Source organism: Salmo trutta, chromosome 30 (genome assembly GCF_901001165.1).
Source record: "Salmo trutta chromosome 30, fSalTru1.1, whole genome shotgun sequence".
Lineage (NCBI taxonomy): Eukaryota > Metazoa > Chordata > Actinopteri > Salmoniformes > Salmonidae > Salmo > Salmo trutta.
The window spans coordinates 21,176,693-21,199,790 of record NC_042986.1 but is presented as its reverse complement, the minus strand read 5'-3'; the positions used below and the strand labels follow the sequence as shown (position 1 = coordinate 21,199,790).

General features: G+C 41.7%; 1 protein-coding gene across 15 annotated transcripts in view; it reads right to left on the bottom strand.

Annotated features, from left to right (window-relative positions):
* LOC115168221 (cold shock domain-containing protein E1) overlaps positions 1-11,297 on the bottom strand; it is a 39,147-nt gene extending 27,850 nt beyond the window's left edge. For all 15 annotated transcript variants that reach the window (XM_029723278.1, XM_029723279.1, XM_029723281.1 and 12 more), the window contains exon 1: positions 11,189-11,297. The gene's annotated coding sequence lies outside the window, so the exon portion shown is untranslated. The remainder of the gene's footprint in view (positions 1-11,188) is intronic.
* Between the last annotated feature and the right edge of the window lie 11,801 nt (positions 11,298-23,098).

Sequence of the window (23,098 nt, the reverse complement as noted above, 5' to 3'; positions counted from 1 at the left end):
ATTGTATAACAATGTCCTAGGAGTGTCATCTGATGAAGATCAAAGGTTAGTGCTGCATTTAGCTGTGGTTTTGGTTTGTGACATTATATGCTAGCTTGAAAAATGGGTGTGTGATTATTTCTGGCTGGGTACTCTCCTGACATAATCTAATGTTTTGCTTTCGTTGTAAAGCCTTTTTGAAAATCGGACAATGTGGTTAGATAAAGGAGAGTCTTGTCTTTAAAATGGTGTAAAATAGTCATTTGTTTGAAAAATTGAAGTTTTTGGATTTCTGAGGTGTTTGTAATTCGCGCCACGCTCTATCATTGGATATTGGCGAGGCGTTCCGCTAGCGGCACATCTAGATGTAAGAGGTTAACGCCGATGTGAAAAACCGACGTTAAAGCTGCATACCTATATAACGTAGGTAAATGACGCCACGAAAAATACTGCACTACACGTGCAACACAGCATTCCTAACCTAGCCCACAATGTCTGCTGTGTGGATCTATTTTGAAGATTCAAAGGAAGATAAAAAAGGCCATATGCAACATTTGTGCTGCTATTATTTCCAGAGGGGAGAAAGGGAAATCTTTCAATATCACAAACCTAATTACTCATTTGAAAGTGCATCACCCCCAGAGGTTCAACGACTACATAGAACAAACGCAGGAAAAAAAAAACTAGGTGCACACTTCCAACAACTAAACAAGTTCAAGTCGAGCAGTCATTTGAAAGAGTAAGAAAAGTTCAGCGAGACAACCCAAAGGCAAAATCCATTAACGCCAAGATAATGGAATTTTGCCCTTGACAATCAACCGTTCTCTGTTGTGGATGATGTTGGCTATTGCCGTGGATGATGTTGGCTATTGCCGACTGGACGACCACCTCAAGCCCCGGTACACTCTACCAAGTAGGTACTATTTTTCAGATGTTGCCCTACCGGAGTTACACAGTACATCCATGAGCTACTTGCTATTGTCATCACTGCTATTAGCTTCACGTCTGACATTTGGATGAGCGACGTCACCCCATGAGCATGCCGAGTCTGACAGCACAGTGGGTCGACGAGGATTTCGTACTAAGGAAATCCAAATAGCATTCTCAAGAATGTGCTGGTTCTCATACCACTGCTGCCATTTCAATGGCATTTGAGAACATGAACACACTCCTAGCGCCATTCGAACTACTGACTCGAGAAATAAGCTCATCAACTGCATCTGCAGATACCCTCGGGCATGGCATTGAAACGCCTGCTCAACAAAAATGACAATACAGACCGTCGGGTTAACTTGGAAAAGTACTTTACTAGAGGATGTGAACAAGCAATTAGGTGGCATTCTCTTTGAGCCTCTTTACGGTGTCGCCACCATGCTCGATGCTAGGTACAAGGACCGCTACTTTGATGCAGACAAGAAACAGGGTTTACGAGAAATGTTAGAGACAGCTGGACAAGATGGAAACGGAGACAATGACAGTACGCACCGAGGAAGTGGCCACGGACAGACAGAGCTGAAACTTCACTGCTTGACATGTATGATGAAATCCTGGTTGAGAATGAAACGACTGAACAAAATGATCAACACAGCAAGAATGCAAAATACATTTTGATTATGTTTTACTGGTAATGGTGACATACAGTTGAAGTCAGAAGTCTACATACACCTTAGCCAAATACTTTGAAACTCAGTTTCACAATTCCTGATATTAAATCTAGTAAAAATTCCCTGTCTTAGGTCAGTTAGGATCACCACTATATTTTAAGAACGTGAAATGTCAGAAAAATAGTAGAGAGAATGATTTATTCCAGCTTTTATTTCTTTCATCACATTCCCAGTGGGTCAGAAGTTTACATACACTCAACTTGTATTTGGTAGCATTGCCTTTAAATTGTTTAACTTGGGTCAAATGTTTTGGGTAGCCTTCCACAAACTTCCCACAATAGGTTGGGTGAATTTTGGCCCATTTCTCCTGACAGAGCTGGTGTAACTGAATCAGGTTTGTAGGCCTCCTTGCTTGCACATGCTTTTTCCGTTCTGCCAACAAATTGTCTATGGGATTGAGGTCAGGGCTTTGTGATGGCCACTCCAATACCTTGGACTTTGTTGTCCTTAAGCCATTTTGCCACAACTTTGGAAGTATGCTTGGGGTCATTGTCCATTTGGAAGACCCATTTGCGATCAAGCTTTAACTTCAATGACTGATGTCTTGAGATGTTGCTTCAATATATCCACATAATTTTCCTACTTCATGATGCCATCTATTTTGTGAAGTGCACCATACCCTCCTCGTTTTACTGTGGATATAGATACATTTGTACCGGTGTCCTCCAGAATCTTCACAAGGTCCTTTGCTGTTGTTCTGGGATTGATTTGCACTTTTTGCACCAAAGTACGTTCATCTCTAGGAGACAGAATGCGTCTCCTTCGTGAGCGGTATGATGGCTGCGTGGTCCCATGGTGTTTATACTTGCGTACTATTGTTTGTACAGATGAACGTGGTACCTTCAGGCGTTTGGAAATTGCGCCCAAGGATGAACCAGACTTGTGGAGGTCTGCAAATGTTTTTTGAGGTCTTGGCTGATTCCTTTTGATTTTCCCATGATGTCAAGCAAAGAGGCACTGAGTTTGAAGGTAGTCCGTGAAATACATCAACAGGTAAACTTCCAATTGACTCAATGATGTCAATTAGTCTATCAGAAGCTTCAAAAAGCCATGACATCATTTTCTGGAATTTTCCAAGCTGTTTAAAGGCACAGTCATCTTAGTGTATGTAAACTTCTGACCCACCGGAATTGTGATACAGTGAATTATAAGTGAAATAATCTGCCTGTAAACAATTGTTTGTAAAACGACGTGTCATGCACAAAGTAGATGTCCTAACCGACTTGCCAAAACTATAGTTTGTTAACAAGAAATTTGTGGAGTGGTGGAAAAACGAGTTTTAATGACTCCAACCTGAGTGTAGGTAAACTTCAAAAATGTTATATCGGTGCATCCCTACCTAAAACCCTCAAACTTTTACAGATGCACAATTGAGAGCATCCTGTTGGGCTGTATCACCGCCTGGTACGGCAATTGCACCGCCCAGAACCGCAGGGCTCTCCAGAGGGTGGTGCGGTCTGCACAACGCATCACCGGGGACAAACTACCTGCCCTCCAGGACACCTACAGCACCCGAAATCACAGGAAGGCCAAAAAGATCATCAAGGACAACAACCACCTGAGCCACTGCCTGTTCACCCCGTTATCATCCAGAAGGCGAGGTCAGTACAGGTGCATCAAAGCTGGGACCGAGAGACTGAAAAAACAGCTTCAATCTCAAGGTCATCAGACTTTTAAATAGCCATCAGTAGCACCTTAGAGGCTGCTGCCCTATACGGACTTGAAATCACTGGCCACTTTAATAACGTTTCGATATTTTGCATTACTCATCTCATATGTATATACTGTACTCTATTCTACTGTATCTTAGTCTATGCCGCTCCAATATTGCTTGTCCAAATACTTATATTCTTAATTCCATTCCTTTACTTTGGATTTGTGTGCACTGTTGTGAAATTATTAGATATTACTGCACTGTTGGAGCTAGAAACACAAGCATTTCGATACACCCACAATAATGTCGGCTAAACACGCGTATGTGACCAATAATTTTATTTATAGTATTTTCTATTAAATTCATCATCTTTCTAAATTTCTAATAGAGATTTTCATTTTTGTCACTCATGGAATTTCTGGCATTAGGTGCGCCATTTAGAACTGGTTTCCAGAAATTGTATTTTGGCAAATTGAAAAATGACGTTTTATTAGCTGCTTCATTACAGGAGTTGCATGATCAATAATAGGCTATAGCCTTTTGGCTGTAAGACGATATGCAACAACAGCAAGCTTGTTTCCATTAAGCTTTTAATGACAAATGTCTGGTCCTTGTATGCATGCATAGTAAGGCGAGAGGTTTTGCTTGCTCCAAAATCTTGCCAAAATAGGTCCAATGCATTTCCAAGGGATTATTTTGGGCCTAAGCTTGTCGCCTGCCCTCCCGCCTTGGGACGACTCCCATTGTTAGAGTGGAAACATAAGCATCTCGTCATTATATACAGTACCAGTCAAAAGTTTGGACACACCTACTCATTCAATGGTTTTTCTTTATTTTTTACTATTTTCTACATTGTAGAATAATAGTGAAGACATCAAAACTAATAAATAGCACATATGGAAACATGTAGTAACCCCAAAAAAGTGTTAAAACAAATCAAAATATATTTTAGATTCTTCAAAGTAGCCACGCTTTGCCTTGATGACAGCTTTGCATACTCTTGGCATTCTCTCAAACATCTTCACCTGGACTGCTTTTCCAACAGTCTTGAAGGTGTTCCCACATATGCTGAGCACTTGTTGGCTGCTTTTCCTTCACTCTACTGTCCAACTCATCCCAAACCATCTCAATTGGTTTGAGGTCTTGTTCTCAAACTGGCCTACCCGGTTATATAAAAGTGAGAAAAAAAAATCATAATATTTTTTTTTTAAGTTGGGTGATTGTGGAGGCCAGGTCATCTGATGCAGCACTCTGTCACTCTCCCGGAGGCGTGTTTTGGGTCACTGTCCTGTTGAAAAACAAATTATCGTCCCACTAAGCGCAAACCAGATCAGATGGCGCATCGCTGTAGAATGCTGTGCTAGCCATGCTGGTTAAGTATGCCTTGAATTCGAAATAAATCACTGACAGTGTCACCAGAAAAGCAACCCACACCATCACACCTCCTCCTACATGCTTCACGGTGGGAACCACACATACGGAGATCATCCGTTCACCTTCTCATCAGACCAAAGGACAGATTTCCACCGGTCTAATGTCCATTGCTCGTGTTTCTTGGCCCAAGCAAGTCTCTTCTTCTTATTGGTGTCCTTTAGTAGTGGTTGCTTTGCAGCAATTCGACCATGAAGGCCTGATTCACATTCTGTTGGTCATGTCATTTTACTGTTGGGAAAATGTTACCGTTTGTTTACCGGTTAATGAGGGTCAGTCTGCAGCACAATTGACCGAAAGTTGCATCCCTTCTAGTTAATCTTACCCCTACTGTAGAAAAAGCCCATGGAGTTTGTGGAATAATCCTTTAATTCATTGCCACTTACTCAGCTGGGCCAAGGGCGCTTTAATTAGGTCAGGTGGAAATGTCCGACAGATCTCCACTCCATAAAAGGAGGAAATCACCATCGCCTGATCGCGCTGCTTTCTCTTCCTTCACTCTGTCAAATCCAGAAGTTCTGTGCGTCCATGAATCCACCGACTCTGTTACCTTTCATCTGAACTATCTGTTGCGATCGGGAGAGTGGGCCATCAGTTGTTGTTGGAGTTATTATCGCGGAGCGCGGCTTGGAGCGCACGCTTCAAACATTTTGTGTAATGTGAATGGTCAATGATCCCGGCCCTACGGATCATAATAGGCCAATTATGCAATTGGTATGGTTAATATGTAATAAAATTACGTGTACGCATGAAGACACTTGAAGGGGTGAAATAAGAAAGTCATTGTTTGTTGAACTGATCGGCTCTGATCCAACTAATGGCGATTATAGATTGAATAACCGATCACTGTTTGTATTCTTTCATGATTTATGATAAATAGTTACGAGCCTAAATTGCTCACCGACTATTCCTATTGACTTAATGAACTGGATTGTTGAATTCCCTAAATTATGTTAATAACAAATGATTGTTATGATTAGATCTTTGTGATGATGGATTTGATTGGATACACGTTATTCTGTTTCCTTTGTTATGCAGCACAGACTACACAGTAAATATACCACTTTATGGTTAACCTCTTACATCTAGACGTTCCGCTAGCGGAACACCACTCCAATATCCAATGATAGGGCGTGGCGCGAAATACAAACTCCTCGAAAATCCGAAAACTTCCATTTTTCAAACATATGACTATTTTACACCATTTTAAAGACAAGACTCTCCTTTATCTAACCACACTGTCCGATTTCAAAAAGGCTTTACAACGAAAGCAAAACATTAGATTATGTCAGCAGAGTACCCAGCCAGAAATAATCAGACACCCATTTTTCAAGCTAGCATATAATGTTACAAAAACCAAAACCACAGCTAAATGCAGCACTAACCTTTGATGATCTTCATCAGATGACACTCCTAGGACATTATGTTATACAATACATGCATGTTTTGTTCAATCAAGTACATATTTATATCAAAAACCAGCTTTTTACATTAGCATGGCACGTTCAGAACTAGCATTCCCACCGAACACTTCCGGTGAATTTACTAAATTACTCACGATAAACGTTCACAAAAAAAATATTTTAAGAATTATAGATACAGAACTCCTTTATGCAATCGGTGTCCAATTTTAAAATAGCTTTTCAGTGAAAGCACATTTTGCAATATTCTGAGTAGATAGCTAGCCCGTGATGGCGAGCTATTTTGACACCCACCAAGTTTGGTACTCACCAAACTCAGATTTACTATAAGAAAAATTGGATTACCTTTGCTGTTCTTCATCAGAATGCACTCCCAGGTCTTCTACTTCAACAACAAATGTTGGTTTGGTTCCAAATAATCCATAGTTATATCCAAATAGCGGCATTTTGTTCGTGCGTTCAAGACACTATCCGAAGGGTAACGCGCAGACGCGTGTCGTGACAAAAAAAATCAAAATATTCCATTACCATACTTCGAAGCATGTCAAACGCTGTTTAAAATCAATTTTTATGTGATTTTTCTCGTAAAATAGCGATAATATTCCGACCGGGAGTCGTTGTTTTCGTTCAAAGACTGAAAAAGTAAAATGGACTCTTCACATGCGCACCCGTCTCATTGTTCTCAGATCGACCACTTACCAAATGCGCTACTGTTTTTCAGCCAGTAACTGCAGAGTCATCATTCAACGTTCTGGCGCCTTCTGAGAGCCTTAGAAAGTGTAACGTTACAGCAGAGATCCTTTGTTTTGGATAGAGATGACAAAGAAGGCCAAGAAATGGTCAGACAGTACTTCCTGTACAGAATCTTCTCAGGTATTGGCCTGCCATTTGAGTTCTGTTATACTCAGACACCATTCAAACAGTTTTAGAAACATTGGAGTGTTTTCTATCCAAAGCTACTAATTATATGCATATTCTAGTTTCTGGGCAGGAGTAATAACCAGATTAAATCGGGTACGTTTTTTATCCGGCCGTAAAAATACTGTCCCCTATCCATAACAAGTTAAAGGAATTCCTGCCTCAGTCTCATCCATTCCTCTGTCAGCTGACACGTGACCACCTGTTCACCCTCACTGCCAGTCATCCAGTCATCCTACCCACACAGATTCCACTAATCTTTCACCTACCTACATGTACATCAGGGTTTCCGTTATGAAAATGTAGCGCCGGACATTTGACTGGCAGAATTTTAATTTACTGGACATTTGAGTAAATTTACCAGACCAATATGCCTATGCAATGGGTGCGTAACCTGATTAGGGAGTCCGCCCACGTTGCTCAGAATGACAGAAATCACATTTAGCTTATGGTAATTCATCTTAACAGGAGACAAGTTGAAGATGCAATGACATGTGTCCTTACGAAGCACTTTGAAGATGTTAGAATAACTGTGCACATTTACTTTTCCTCAGCCAACAAAACAAGTAATGAACAGTACAATCACTAGCTATGCATAGGTGGTGCGTGAGTTCATAGTGTGGAGAAGCTCATTTTCACCATCAATAGCACCTTTATGATAAAGCATTCCATGCATCATCATATTTGCAGACTTATGTAAGAGCCTACTATTCGTAATGTGATGAGTAGATTGGATTGTCATAATTTAGGCTAATAATATAACTCAGTCACTGTTTGCAAAAAATACTTCAATACATGGCTGAGCGTGTAGAGTAGAGGCCTTGGCTATATCAGATATATTTTATTTACACAGGAAAAATGTGGCCTTTAACACATTTCATGCAATTCTACTATACTTTATATGACTGCATACATTAGCAGAATATTTTTGAGAGAAAATGACAGGGTAGCCTACTCTGCTGACACTGACAAACAGATCAATAAAAAAAAATGGCCATATAATAGGCCTACAAGAAGGGGAGACAAATAGAATATGATGTCCATCTAACCTGGAGGAAGAAATTGTCCAAAAACAAACTTAAGTGGCACTGACCAAACAATGATAGAGTGAATATGAGCGGTGATCAGGCACATGGCCAAAGCTCTCCGCTGGTGATAATAAGCGAGACCTACTGTTTCCTGAATTAAGTTAAGAATTTTGATAACTAATAAAGACAGATTAGTCTTTTCACTGGCTTCTCTTTACAGCAATAGCTATTTGCTTTCCAAAATGTTTTTCCGCAATTGAATTTCGAAATATTTCGATATGCCTGGCTTGGTCTCTTTTCACTGACAGTCGCAACTCAACAAACCTCTATTTGGTATTTGCTGCACGCTCCCTTTCCTTCCGACTGTAGGCAATGCGATTTAAAACTTTAACGCTAAAGATCTGCTGTGCCCAAATCATGTTTTAGTGGCCTATTATTAATTCATTTCTATATATTGACAGGAGTAGGCCAACTATTTTAATTTACTTCAGGAAAGCTTAGCTTCTCCTAGCCTTATGGACATGCAGTCTATGTCAACCTACTACCCCTCATAGTAGAACATTTTACCTATTGTATTAGTCAGCTTGTCAAGAAATAGCCCAAACAGACACTGGGACAGTTGTGGGACGATAGATCCCAAATTCATACAACCAGTAGGCCTAGGCTAAATATATATATTTAAAGCAATGAGTTTGATGCAACAGATGACAACATTAGCTTAAAATGTGAATGTGCATTTGGCTACTGGACAATGAAAGAAAGTTGAAAACCAATAGCACATAAGAGATATAGGCTACTGGTTTCAAAAGCATATGGAAGTCTTTATAAAATAATTGCCTCCACTTGTAAAAGTATCGCTTGCGTCCCTGTCCTCGCCCCAACCTGGGCTTGAACCAGCGACCCTCTGCACACATCGACATCAGTCACCCTCGAAGCATTGTTATCTATTGCACCACAAAAGTTGCAATAGGTCTCAGAGCGAGTGATGTCACCAATTGAAATTCCACTAACGCATAGTCGGATTTTGCCTAAACTACTTTGACGCAAGGTAAACGTGTTGGTTTCAAACAATTAAGTAGCTATACGTTTTTAAAAGGCATACTGCCTCCAGCTCATTGCAAAGTGGTGTGTGACAAACTGATGAAGCCTGCCTTCCGTTGCCTATGCATTTGAATGGAAAGTGTTTCAATTACCGGTAAAATAAAAATAGCCCTTTTTAATCTTGGCCATTTGAACTATTTTTAACATAGTCTTTGAGCAGAAAATCTGTCAGACAGTATCTGTCTTCTGTGCATGTGTAATAAATAAGGTGCATAACAAATATACACATGCACCAATTGAATTCCACTAAATTATGCAAATGTGCAGACTGATAAGGCCAAATATTTTTACATGGATTAGTATTTCGTCAATGAATATGCTTAAAAGAATAATTTCGCAATGGGATTTCCCCTCCATTGTAAATGTCCAGTGCCATTTTTATTTAAAAATGTAAAACTGGCTTTGTATACACCAAAAGCAGGGTGTTTCCTTCTAACAGAAACCCTGAGGTACACATTACCACAATTAGATCGTACCCCTTGCACATTGACTCAGCACCGTTTGTGTAACTATTTCCTTTATTTTTTAACTCTGCATTGTGGGGAAAGTAAGCATTTCACGAAAAGTCTACACTGTTGTATTAGGTGCATGTGACGAATAGAATGTGATTTGAAGAGCATCAACATGGTGAAAACAAAATAGGACTCGGGAGCGTCTGCTTTTCAGCTGCTTATGACGCAGCGATAAAAACATTTCCCGACCCGTGCCCACCCACTAAAATTACTGGCTGTGATTGGCTCTTTAGCACAGATTTCCAAAACAAGTGGTCGAACACATTGTCGAGTTCAGAAGCCCTTACCTAGTTTACTTACTAACGTTACCTAGCAAGTGTGTTATGTTTAACCAAATAATTAATTTCAGTGATGCATGCTGAAGTATGCAACATGCACACGTATATACGGCCTAGTCTCTCGCGGCCTTCAAGCTGGTGGTAGCTAGCCAGCCAGCTAGGTATTGTATCGGCCTTCCGCTAGCTGACTAGAACTGCGACGTTCATTAATAACTGCAAAATAGTTAGCTATCTAGGTCGTTCATTATAGTACCGAAGTAACGTAGATAACCAACTGTCCCTGATGGTTAAAACATTGTTTTACAAGTTAATGGCACAAACAATACCATTAGTTACCAGCTATGCACAGCCATGGCATGTGATTTGCTGTCAAGCGACCATGCTTTGCAATGCAGTAACGTGGCGTACTAGCCAACGAACGCATCATTCGTTTGCATAAGTAACATGCAGTGGTTTGCTAACAAGCACTTTAGCCAGCTACAAATTAGCTAGCTACGTTAGCTATACAAACAGGGGTATTATCAAATCGTCAAATGCATCAATGTCTAGTTAATGTTAGTCAACAACATTAGCTTTACTTCGCTACCTATTATGATCACTTAGCTAATCATACATTGTTTCTTAATTCAGGAACTTGTCAATTCCAACATGTCAATTCCAACAACCATGGCTAAAACATGTTAAGTGCTGGCAGGCGCCGTAACTGAGTGTTTCACCTGACAACAAAGGAACTGCGACAGATGAGGCTAAACCCGCTAGTTTGTGGCTAACTAACCAACACTTGGTAAACTCGTGCCAGTCCAGATAGTAGGTAACGTTAACTAACAAATGCAGTCGTCGGGTCAGCTAGTTTGCCACTTCATCAAATTAGTTTAACGCCAAACATAGTTGGTATACCGGTAGGCATTAAATAATTAAAATGTTTAGACAGTACGTTGGCTTCTTACTAATACGCTGAAACATTTGTTAAAATAAGATTGGTAACTCCCCAGCTAGATAGTGTCGGTATGATTTATGACGAGCAAAAACACCGGCGCCCGGAGAACACTGCCCCCGCCCAGGCCTAAGATTTGAAGGGTAAGAACATTGGTTACAGATTATTTTGTACAGATATAACTTGAATACGAGGAACATCATCTCCCACACTTATATTAAGGGGTTCTCAACCGTAATTTTCAATTTGTTAATAAAACAAAACTCACCCCAACAGCTTTCAGCACTGTCACCAGCGCCGCTAGAAGCAGCACGGCACATTACGTAGTGATCTAAGTGGAGTCCTACCGCGAGATTTCATATGACAGCGGTACAGGAGAAAACGTTGGAAATCATGTTTTTGGGGGTTTGTTCAAGAGCCAAACACCAGAGCCCAAGTTGAATGGATCAAATCAAACTTTTTTTGTCACATGCGCCGAATACAACAGACTTTACCGTGAAATTCTTACTTACGAACCCATTCCCAACAATGCAGAGTTAAAAAGTAAGAAAATTAGCTAATAAAAATAAACAATTGTAACACAATAAATAACAATGCCGAGGTTATATACTAGGACTACCGGTACTGAGTCAATGTACACAAGGTAGTTGAGGTAATATGTACACATGTAGGTAAGGGTAAAAGTGACTCGGCAATCCGGATAGATAATAAACAGAGTAGCAGCAGCATGTGTGTGTTGGAGTGTCAGTCTAAGTATCTGTGAGTGTATGGGTAGACTAGAGTCCAGTGAGTGTGCATAGAGTCAGTGCAAAAAAGGGTAAATGGGGCCAATATGTGATATCAGGGTCAACATTTCAAAATGGTTTGATATACATTTAAATGTGATTTTCTTGCAGCTCCACATGTGTAGTAAAAGGAATAAGAGTCTAGATAGGCACAATGAGACCATAACTCCTAGCAACAACAAAACATACATGTCATTCAAAATGTCGCATGAAGCATGGACCATGCATGTTTCTTTGTCATGCCTAGTAGCCAGGTCTGTTTGTGCTTTAGTCATCTTATCTATCATGTATAGCCATGCTAAACATTCCACAAGAATGTAAAAGACAAGCAACAGCATTTCTATATTTTGTAATAGTTTATCTTGTCATTTAGTACAAGAATATAATACAATGGGTTCTGTCAACAAAATCATTGATAATTATTAATAACAATAACCAATAAGGAAATCTTTATAATCAGTAAACTCTTCAAGCAGTGTGTGAAAACTAGACATCACATTCTTGCTTCCTCTGTCCTTGTTTCCTTCACTCCTTGCCTCTCCTTGAAAGTGCATTGGCGCCTGAGTGGAGGAACCTTCCCTGCTCTCCCCCAATGTGCTTTGAGAGTGAGGTGAGGAATGGAGGAAACAAGGGGAAATCTCAATTGCATTTCCTTCATTCCTCATGTCCTCTCTCTTCGCCTCCTTCTCAAAACCCATTTGATAAGAAGTTGAGAGGGGAGGGACCTCTGACATTCTCATCCAATGGTTTTGAGAATGAGACGAAAAGAGAGGATGCAGTGAATCAAGGAAATACCATTTAGATTCTAATAAGGACAGAGGAAGCAAGTATTTGACAGCTATTCAAATATTTTGAGTGCCTGACTGACTGAATGACTGAGCTACCATAATACCCATGGTCTGTCCAACCCCTAACCCTTACTGCCCAGAGTCTAGACACTTGTGGAGAGCTGAGAGGGATTGATGGTGAGAGCTCCACCTTACCCTCTTATAGGCTTGGTGAAATTTTGGCGGTATTGCTTTTATTTATTTATTTATTTATTTAACCTTTATTTAACTAGGCAAGTCAGTTAAGAACAAATTCTTATTTACAATGACGGCCTACACCGGCCAAACCGGACGACGCTGGGCAAATTGTGCGCCGCCCTCTGGAATTCCCAATCACGGCCGGTTGTGATACAGCCTGCTTACACCTGTCCAATTCCCTCAGATCTCCACAAGTGTCTAGGGGTGTGTGGTGAATCTACAGCACAACACTTGAGGCATTGGTTGGATGTGTTACTGCAGTCAACTGACCTAGTGGCCTCATGGGTGGAATGTTGAATGTCATAATTTCATAATTAATAAACATATATATTTTTTAACAACGCTGAACATTTTAGATTTCTTTTGTCTAACAGTTTTGTTATATTTCAGTCTTCTGTGATATATATATAAAGTGTAATATTGGGATGCAAACTCAAAATTGAGTACATATATCTGACATGGTACATGTCTTATTTCTTTAAGCCCATAACCATGTGTGTGATGTGTATACTTTTGTTTCAAAGTAGATTTGTTTAAGACTACCAATAAATACTCTGTTACCCCGATTTAGCCCACTGCAGTAAAATGTTAATTCCATTGCTATACACACAGATTTGCACAGGTGTAAGCTGGACACACCCATGGCACCCTATCAGGCTGATCAGACAGGTCTGGGTAGCTGGAGACCTGCTGTAAACATTGAAATTATATATTTGCATGCCTACTATTCACACCGTTGCTTCGGAAGTCTAGTTAGATGTGCAACCACTGACTAACTATAGCTAGGGCATATCTCTAGTCAAGCAATGTATACTGTTGTTTTGCCTGTATAGTATACTTTAATAAGATTACCAATGGGTAAACATTACAGTCGTGAGCGAACAGGGAGTACAGGAGGGAACTAGGCACACACCCCTGAGGGGCCCCCATGTTGAGGGTCAGCGTGGCAGATTTATTGTTACCTATCTTCACCACCTGGGGACGACCCGTCAGAAAGTCCAGGATCCAGTTGAAGAGGGAGGTATTCAGTCCCAGGGTCCCGAGCTTGAGGATGAGCATGAAAGAAACTATTGTGTTGAACGCTGAGCTGTTGTCAATGAACAGAATTCTCACATAGGTATTCCTCTTGTCCAGGTGGGAGAGTGCAGTGTGGAGTGCAATAGAGATTGCGTCATCTGTGGATCTGTTGGGGCGGTTTGAGAATTGGAGTGGATCTAGGGTAGAGGAGGCTGGTGGGAGGAGCTATAGGAGGATGGGCTCATTGTAATGGCTGGAATGGAATGGTATCAAACATATGTAAACAACATTTGACTCTATTCCATTTATTCCATTCCAGCCATTACAATGAGCCTGTCTTCCTATAGCTCCCCCCACCAGCCTCCTCTGGTCTAGAGTGTCTGGGATGATGGTGTTGATGTATGCCATGACCAGCCTTAAAGCATTTCATGGTTACAGATGTGAGTGCTATGGGACGATAGTCATTTAGGCAGGTTACCTTTGAAATCTTTGGTACAGGGACAATGGTGGTCAGCTTGAAACATGTTGGGATTACAGACTGGGACAAGAAGATGTTGAAAATGTCTGTGAAGACTTGCCAGCGGGTCTGCACATGCTCTGAGAACACGCCCTGGTAGTCCGTCTGGCCCAGCAGCCTTGCCAGCATTAACCTGTTTAAAAGTCTTACTCACATCGACAGAGAGCGAGATAGTCTGGGACAGCGAGGGCTGTCATGCCTGGCTCAGTGTTGTTTGCCTTGAAGCAAGCATAGAAGGCATACAGCTCATCTGGGAGGGTTGCATCACTGGGCAATGTAGGTTAACAGTTGAGTGCCCCTGATGTAGTGCTTACTTTAGAATTATGTAGTGTATGGTAGAATACTATACTGCACACTAGTATCCTCCTTGACCGTGAAGTGCTTACTATAGAATGTTGTAGCATACTGTAGAATACTATACTACACACTGTAGTATTCCTTGATCATGATCAGACTCACATTAAGCATCTCCAATCCAAAATTAAATCTAGAATCGGCTTCTTATTTCGCAACGAAGCCTCCTTCACTCATGCTGCCAAACATACCCTCGTAAAACTGACTATCCTACCGATCCTGTCAGGCGTGTGTGTACTTGCGCTGAAGTTAGGTGCAGGAAAGCAGAGAATTGTGAACAGGCGCACACTTTATTTCGGCAGGAGAGATATACAGACGGACGCAGTTGCGTCCAAAAACCTCCAGCCAACAAGGCAAAGTGTAAAATGTGCAAAACAGTCACAACACATCAAATGTATAAAAACAGGCTTCGTGAAATAACACGGGGAAAACGCACGCAAGCCTAGTGCGTACAAAAACACGTAACACACAAACAATCTTACACAAAGACATGAGGGGGAACAGATGAATAAATACATGTAGTGTGATTGGGGAATGAAAACCAGGTGTGCAGGGAACAAGACAAAACAAATGGATACATGAAAATGGAGCGGCGATGGCTAGAAAGCTGGTGACGTTGACCGCCGAACTCCGCCCGAACAAGGAGAGGAGCCGACTTTGGCGGAAGTCGTGACAGATCCTTGACTTCGGCAATGTCATTTACAAAATAGCCTCCAACACTACTCAGCAAATTGGATGCAGTCTATCACAGTGCCATCCGTTTTGTCACCAAAGCCCCATATACTACCCACCACTGCGACCTGTATGCTCTCGTTGGCTGGCCCTCGCTACATATTCGTCGCCAAACCCACTGGCTCCAGGTCATCTATAAGTATTTTCTAGGTAAAGCCCCGGCTTATCTCAGCTCACTGGTCACCATAGCAACACCCACCCGTAGCACACACTCCAGCAAGTATATTTCACTGGTCACCCCCAAGTCAACACCATTTCGCCGCCATTCCTTCCAGTTCTCTGCTACCAATGACTGGAACGAATTGCAAAAATCACTGAAGCTAGAGACTTATCTCCCTCTCTAACTTTAAGCATCAGCTGTCAGAGCAGCTTACCAATCATTGTACCTGTACACAGCCCATCTGTAAATAGCCCACCCAACTACCTCAACCCCATATTGTTATTATTATTTTTTGTGTTACTCTTTTGCACCCCAGTATCTCTACTTGCACATCATCATCTGCAAATCTATCACTCCAGTGTTAATGCAAAACTGTAATTATTTCGCCTCTATGGCCTATTTATTGCCTTACCTCCCTAATCTTACTACATTTGCACACACTGTACATGATTTTTCTATTGTGTTATTGACTGTATGTTTGTTTATGTGTAACTCTGTTGTTTTTGTCGCACTGCTTTGCTTTATCATGGCCAGGTCGCAGTTGTAAATGAGAACTTGTTCTCAACCGGCCTACCTGGTTAAATAAAGGTGAAATAAAATAAATAAATAAAATGTAGTGCTTACATTATGTTGTAGTATGCTATGTAGAATACTATACACACTGTAGTATACCTCGATCACGTAGTTCTTACTTTATAATTTTTTGATTGATTGGACTACTATCTAGCTTTACTGCTAGCTTTGTCAGTGCTGTTTTGATTTGCACGTGCCGTACTTGGGGAGCTCATGCCAGGGATTTCCTCTGAGGTCCCCCCTCGATTGTGTATTGCTTACTATACAATTTTGTAGTATAGTGTAGAGCCGTGGTTCCCAAACCTTTTATAGTCCCCTTCAAACATTCAACCTCCAGCTGTCTACCCCCTCTAGCACCAGGGTCAGCGCACTCTCAAATGTTGTTTTTGCCATCATTGTAAGCCTGCCACACACACACACTATATGATACATTTATTAACCATAAGAATGAGTGTGAGTTTTTGTCACAACCCGGCTCGTGGGAAGTGACAAAGATGACCAGGGCACAAATAATAATATAATAAAAATCTATAATTTTGCTCTTTATTTAACCATCTTACATATAAAACCTTATTTGTTAATCGAAAATTGTGAATAACTCACCACAGGTTAATGAGAAGGATGTGCTTGAAAGGATGCACATACTGTAACTCTACAATGTTGGGTTGTATTGGAGAGAGTCTCAGTCTTAAATCATTTCCCACACAGTCTGTGCCTGTATTTAGTTTTCATGCTAGTGAGGGCCGAGAATCCACTCTCACATAGGTAAGTGGTTGCAAAGGGCATCAGTGTCTTAACAGCGCAATTTGCCAAGGCAGGATACTCTGAGCGTTGCCCAATCCCAAAATCTGGCAGTAGCTTCTGATTAAATTAAATTTTGACAGAACCGCTTGTTGAAATTTCAATGAGGCTCTCTTGTTCAGATATAAGTTGACTGGAGGCAGTGCATGAAAGGGATAATGAATCCAGTTGTTTGTCTCATCCGTTTTGGGAAAGTACCTGCGTAATTGCGCACCCAACTCACTCAGGTGCTTCGTTATATCACATTTGACATTGTCCTTAAGCTTGAGTTCATTTGCACACATAAAATCATACAATGATGGAAAGACCTGTGTGTTGTTCTTGTTAATGAAGACAGAGAAGAGCTCCAACTTCTTAATCATAGCCTCAATTTTGTCCCACACATTGAATATAGTTGCGGAGAGTCCCTGTAATCCTAGATTCAGATCATTCAGGCGAGAAAAAACATCACCCAGATAGGCCAGTCATGTGAGAAACTCGTCATCATGCAAGCGGTCAGACAAGTGAAAATTATGGTCAGTAAAGAGAACTGCTCATCTCTCAATTGATAACCAGCGCACTTCTGTATGTTGTAAAAGCGTTACATGGTCGCTGCCCATATCATTGCATAGTGCAAAATATACATGAGAGTTCAGGGGCCTTGTTTTAACAAAGTGAACCATTTTCACTGTAGTGTCCAAAACGTCTATCAAGCTGTCAGGCATTCCCTTGGCAGCAAGAGCCTCTCGGTGGATGCTGCAGTGTACCCTAGTGGCGTCAGGAGCAACTGCTTTCCACGCGCATTACTACTCCACTATGTCTCCCTGTCATGGTTTTTGCACCCTCAGTACAGATGCCAACATGAGCAGGAGCTACATTTGGCTACATACTGATCGTTAGTGGAATTCCCGTGAGAGAGTAACGCTTAATGTGATTCGATGTTAATTATTTGACTAAGCTACCTGTATTTTACATTGTGTTGTTATTTCACTGAACACTAGATGGTTTAATTTTATTTTTGGCAGTGAAACGAGGCTACTCAGGCGAGAGAAAAAACTCACCCAAATGTATAGCCCTGTTGGAAAATGTAAATGGTTGTTTGAAAATGTGAATTACATTTTTTTTTTATATATATATATTTGTCATACCCCCGACAGCATTGTGCGAACCCCAGTTTGGGAATACCTGCTAGAGAATACTATACTCCACGCTGTAGTATCCCTTGATTTGTATTTGACTATTTTAAAAATCTATCAAAATGTGGATACAATGCATTTAGAAATGTATCCAGAATAACAAAAAAAGTTACATTTCCATTGTTGTTCAAACATATTACACATTTACAGCGAACCCACATGAAAAAAATACAATAGTAAACCATGGTCCAAATACTGTAGTATTACAATACTTATGAACTATAAGAGTCACTAGTGTTTTTGCAGACTTTACTTTAGTATTCACTGTTGTCGTGTCTTTGGGGTACCATTAAACTGAAGACATGTTTATCAATTCACTTCCTGTAATTATTATCACGCGATTAAACTGATTAATCGTTTAACTGTAATTAACTAGGAGATCGGGGCACCAAGGAAAATACTCAGATTACAAAAGTTATAATTTTCCTCATATAACTTTCCTATATTATAGTATAGGCCGATTATCTTCTGGTTTAAATGGTGTATTTTACCTCGCGTCCAGTCTCATTCCAAACGTCGTAAATTGTTGTATCTGCACGAACCCAGTCTTTACTAAAATCATCCATACATCAATTGTCTTAATATCATTTATTTACTACACTAAGTAATTAACAGAAAACATACAAACAGTAATTATTGTCACAAAGGATTGGTAGAGTAATGTGCCCTAATGGTCTAAACAGGCCTGGCTGGTGTCTTGTAGAACAATGGGTCATAAAAAGTCAGCTGAGGATGCACACCTACAGAGTTCATTAATATTAACAATTGACAATTGAACGCTCACTCATTCGGGAACAATTGCAATCAATATATATTTACGCTCAGTGTGTCGTCGGGATCCTTGTTGGAGCGTTGTTCTGATGGAGAGTTCTCTCTCTCGGTTAGAATGGATCTTTCAAAGCGACATTCATTAATGTCATCATAGAATGGATGTTTCGTTGGTCTTCGCGTTCAATGATATAATTTACTTAGCTGCAGACTAATAATTAATATCAAAGACTTGTTCTTATTCTGTCGGTATCAATATTCTAAAAGTTAACCACGTGGTATAGTTCACTTTCAGTAGAGTACTTGGATGGTCAAACCTATTGGCCAACTCATCAATTGAGTGGAGGCCTGGTCTTCAGAAAGTAAATCAGGGTGGGGGTTTTTATAGGTGTCCCTAGAACAGGCTGGTCAAATGACGCCTGGTCCTGTCTGTGTCCCTGGGGGGCGTGCCGATGACTGAGTTAAGCTTGGTACAGAAATCCAATTCTATCACATTAACATCAGTACATAGCATCTCAATGTATTACAAATAGCTTTATCCTTATTAATACATTTTATACAACCATTATGATGCAAGTCTCATCGCTGAGGCTATTATATAAACAGTTTTATGGTAATATGGCTATATTGTCTCTTCTGAGTATCACAAAATTGTACCAAGCGGACCAGTTCGTAGCTGGATTCTTCACCAATCTTCCATACCTTCTCCAGAACACAAATGTCGCTCGGTTCTCCAATTCTGTGAGTTGGAAGAATTTCCTTTGTCTCTCTATGAAACATGTGGTAGGAGATTCTCCTCTTAGAGTTTTTACAACCCTTTCACACAGGGCCTGGGTGGTTGGGGAAGGTAGGTTGGGGGATGGTACAAAGGGGAGGGGGTCAACTGTCCTCCCTGTACCCAAAAAGGCCAACGTCATGACATACCCCCCCCTGGTGGTTTGGATCTTGTTTATCCTGCAAGTTACAAATCAACATAAAATCATGACCACGTGATGTCCCATTGGTAGATCATCGTTGCAGTCCTCTCTGGTGGTTGAACTTGGTAGGCTCTCTGGAAGCGGAGCAGTCCACCACAAGGATGGGCAGTTGATGTCCGGTTGGTGGTCGCCGTTGCGGTCTCCTCTAGTGGTGTACCTTGGTAGGTTCCCTGGAAGCTGCAAAGTACCCCAGGAAGGGCCAGGGGATGTCCTGGTTGGTGATCGCCGTTGCGGTCCCCCCCTCTGGGGGTTTACCTTGGTAGTCTCTCTGACAGCGGGCATGCCGCCGCAAGGATAGGCTGTGGGAGTCCGGATTTGGGGTCGCCGTTCCGGACCCGTCGTCCAGACTGGAAGATCTGGGCAGTAACTTAGGCAGATGTTAACAACGCACACACACTCATGAAATATATATAATTACATTCATTCCCCAATGAGCGGCGTTGTGGCACTAAGTGATGGTTGTATGGGGACTTTGTTTATGGCTCTATCACTTCCTAAGTGTCAAAGGAACTGAACCGAAAAGGAATGAAAGCATAAACAAAAAAAATATACAAAATATAGTTCTCACACAAAAAAATCATGTAATTGGACTGTATTCTATATACGTCCAATGTTCTGGCAAAATGATTATCATGGCATTGTCTCTAATGCCATATCTAGGGTTTTCCTACTTGGTGTGTTGCTTAGGCGCTATCCTAAGTTGATAACTATATGATAAGTCTACAGCTGTAATGCACTAGTTTTGGGCAGTCTACAGGCATGACCTATGGACTTCTGGGAAGAAAACTGGTGAGTGCTGTAGAGTCAAAGGCCTAGAAGTAAATGTTCAACTTTACTAAGGCTGGTATATTGCTTGGGCCCTTAAGTGGTCCTAGCATAAATCCTAATTGGATGTTCCGTTGTGCATGTGCACTTATGCTTACACAAGCGCGCATGTCAAGGGAAGAAAACCAAGTATCCGGGCAGATTACAACTTGTTCAGAATGAGTCTGACGTAGTCAGGTAATTTTCAGGTCAATGCCTGGTCAGTCAGAATTGGTGTCAAGGGAGTCTGTAGTAGTTTTTCTACAAGTCACTGTGTCTTCCACTACTGTAGTGGCGATAGGTATGAAGTCTATTTCATAGCTATGTTATCCACGGAGGAGCTAACCTCACGACGGAAGTACTCTTTAAGTATTGGACCTGTCATACGTGGTGTGATCATGGTTCATGACTTCTAATAATTTTCCTCCTGAATGGAGGGTCCTATTTATTAGTGACATGTGTGTTAACCATTGGAAGAGTGCACTGGAGATTCCCCTCCACGTGTTGCACTCTGAGTGACTCCTATGTCGCTGTTGTCAATGGTAATTTGATTGGTTAAATCTCTAACCTTCTTACTGATTGTAGCTGGACTGACTGTTGCTAGTATTGGTACTGGTACTCAAGGGGACCAGTTATCCTACCGATTTTTTCTGAAATATTATCTACCGGAACACATGATTGGAGCATTTTACTAGTTGTATTGTAGTTGAACCTACACATGGCAAAGAATGATTATTGATGCCATTTGTTTTGGAGGTGGACAAGTCCACTGGACTTCCTTTAAGACCAGTGTGGTACACCTCAGTACTATCTTAGATGTCTTCTAAGATAATCCCCGTCTAGGGGCCTGTCTGCTCCTCACTGTTCTCATAGGGGAGTTTACAACTAGATTGGATTTATGCTCTGGCGGCCTCGTACGGTGTTGTCCGTAGTCTTGACCCCCCCACCGGCCTCGATGAGGCTCATCATGGGTCTGGGCTACTATTTCCCCCCCTTTGTGCCTCGGGACCCCCCCACCAGCGGGTGGTGTTGGTGTCCGATGCGCAAATGAAAAGGTCGGACCCTATGTACGGGTTGTCAGCGGCCGCGTTGTTATGAGAATGGCTGTAACCTTTCACCCAAATCTCCTGGTGTTTGTGCTTCAAAACGCTCAGTGGCTGTCGAGGCATGTCAGTCACCACCGCGTCCGCGTGTGGCAACCTCTTCATTACCTGCGAACTGAGACCAGGATATCGGTCTGTGATATCGCAAAGTGTTTCACCAGTGGGAGTCATCGGGTCAGTTGCTGGACTGATGCCATTAGTGACATTGTAAGGGGTGACAGTCCCCAACAAAGCGGAAGGTGTATCATCGGAAGCAGAGTATACTCTGTGCATCAATGTTTTACTTGCTGAGACGGCCGCAGTGCTTGCGGAAGTGTCCAAAGGGCAAGAGAAGTTCATCTCGACTATCGTATTGCACGACTGCAAGGAGGAGGGAAGTTGCTTATTCACAGAGACAGCTGGCTCGAAACCATGAAAAGAATGGTCTATCAGATTGGCTGATGGAATGTGTCGAGATATCGTAGTATCTCCGTGGATCGGATTCTGTACCAAGAGGTTTCTAAACGTCTTTTTCCCAAGGGGTGCTTTCGACAGATACCCCTCGTGAAGGACTGCGTTGCAGCTAGCGTTAGGGGAAGACAGTGTGGTCAGTGGAGAAGGCACTGTGGCCTGTGACCATACCTGGTTGGTTTTCCAATCCATCAATGGGAGTAACCGATCCATCAAGTCTGCTCCAAGTAGCAGGGGTACAGTTTCGAGGCTGGTAACATACACAGGGTGAACGAGCGATACGTCCTGGAAGTGTAGTTTCAGCATGACTCTCAATGTGAGAGGCGAGGTAGTCTGAGTGACCCCTCGAAGTTTAGTGTCACATCGTTCCACTTTTAACCAACGTTTAGTTGGCTTCAAAGCCCTTTTGAGATCATCAAACAATGTTTGAGAGATGAGTGATATTGTCGCACCCGAATCAATTAGCGCATGACAAGCTAAGCAGTCCTCCAGGACTGTTTCCAGGTATGGCCGTTTAGATTCGTGGTTAGTGGACATATTCCCCACAAAGTGGAGTGGTCGTTCGCAACGACGTGATGTGCCATGTCTGTTCAAGATGGAAGCAGATTGACTTTTCCGATTTTTAGTGGGCTTGGCTTTAACTAAGCGTTTGACCTTTATCTTCGCAACTTTTGTATCGGAGTCTATAGACAGAGCCCGGGGGCTTGTTTCTTGATCAAGCCGGCCCTGGATAAGGTCTTGAATGGGAGCGGGAGAAATTTGAACTTTAACGTCCATGCTATGGGTGTTAAATCCTGCGGACCTGGTGTCCGGTAATTCCCCGTCTAGTCCTTGTGACTTATCTTTTACCCTTTTCTCAAATTGTTCTCGCTTAAGTTCTTCCCGTAGTGGGACTTCTGGAGAACATTGGTCTACGTTTTGATCGTCCTTCAACCCT